Raw genomic sequence first — 1,505 nt, forward strand, 5'->3', positions numbered from 1 at the left:
CAATTGTTCCATTTCTACTTTGTAATTGTCTTTTAAAACAGATCTTATACAGTGGAAACAATTTGACAGTTCCTCAAAAAATTGAATGTAGAACTACCTGATCAACCAACAAATTCAATTCTACTTATATGAAAACAGAGACCTGAAATAAATGAATACAGAGACAAAACCAGGAGCCTGTGTCCCAATTTTCATGGCAGCGCTTTTCAGGCTAGTCAAAAGGTAAATGCAATGAGGATGAACATCAGCAGAAAACCAAAATATAGTCCTTGCACACAATAGAATACTACCAAGTCATGAAGAAAAATGAAGTATCTCCTGGATTGCCAAAAGAACAAACAAGTCTATCTTGGAACAAGTGTGTTCCGTGTGCTCCTTACATGCAAGACGGTAAGACTTCATCTCATACTTTGAGCATGTTATCAAAAAGTACTAATCCTTGGAAAAAGACTTTATTCTGTGAAGGGTGGAGGGTAAGAGAAAGAAAGGAGGACTCTCAATGAGATTGATTGGCACGGTGACTGTAAAAACAACCTTGAACCATGAGGGAGATCATGTCAATGGTGCAGAACAGGACAAGGCTTTAATCTGTTTTTTATGGGGTTGCTAGATTTATACTTGACTTGATGGCACCTAACAACAAGAGAAACGAAGTCCTGATGAATGCCATAACATGGATGACCTTGAGAACATGCTGAGTAAAACACACGAGGGAGCTCTGGTGGCCTGTGGGCAAGAAGTTTTGTTGTCAGTTTAAGGCAGGCAGTTTAAATCCACCAGCTGGTCTGAGGGAGAGAGATGGACAATCTTCTCAGGCTCTCAAAATCCAAGTTGCAAAATGACAAATACTATATAATCCTATTTAAATAAACAAGTATGTAGCAACTTTGCTGGATGAAAGTGAAAAGGACTTGAAGCACTTGCTGCAGAAGATCAAGAGCTACAGCCTTGTGTATGGATTACATCTCACTCAACATCGAGAACATAAAAATCCCTATCACTGGACCAATAGTCAATGTCATGGTAGATGGAGAAAAGATGGACTTTGTCAATGATGTAGTTTTACTTGGATCCACAATTAGCACACATATGAGCAACAGCCAATAAAAAAAACAAAACAAAACAAAAAAACACACAACCACGAAACCCCAAAAGATGTGAATCTGCTGTGAAGTACCTCTCCAAAGTGCTAAAGAGCAAGGATATATCATTTTAAAGAGCTGCTGAGTCAATGTCCCTAACTCGTCCATCTGGGAATTATTGAAATGGCACAAGTTTGCTTCATGTACTTTCATCATATATATAAAAAAAAAAGACTAGAATAGTGTTACCTCCTTTCCTGGGCGTAAGTCCCGGCCTCCCTGTCTCCCGGCTGCCCGGAGCATGAGCAGCCTAAGGACTCAGTGATCGGCACCAACTTTCTTAATCGAGGAACCCTGTCGAGGTACTTGGCTTTGGTGTTTCGGGTGCCTGCCTTCACCTCCCTTCCTACTCCTTCCATAAAG

This window comes from Elephantulus edwardii, unplaced genomic scaffold (assembly GCF_000299155.1).
Source record: "Elephantulus edwardii isolate Elephantulus edwardi_28Jun2011 unplaced genomic scaffold, EleEdw1.0 scaffold00125, whole genome shotgun sequence".
Lineage (NCBI taxonomy): Eukaryota > Metazoa > Chordata > Mammalia > Macroscelidea > Macroscelididae > Elephantulus > Elephantulus edwardii.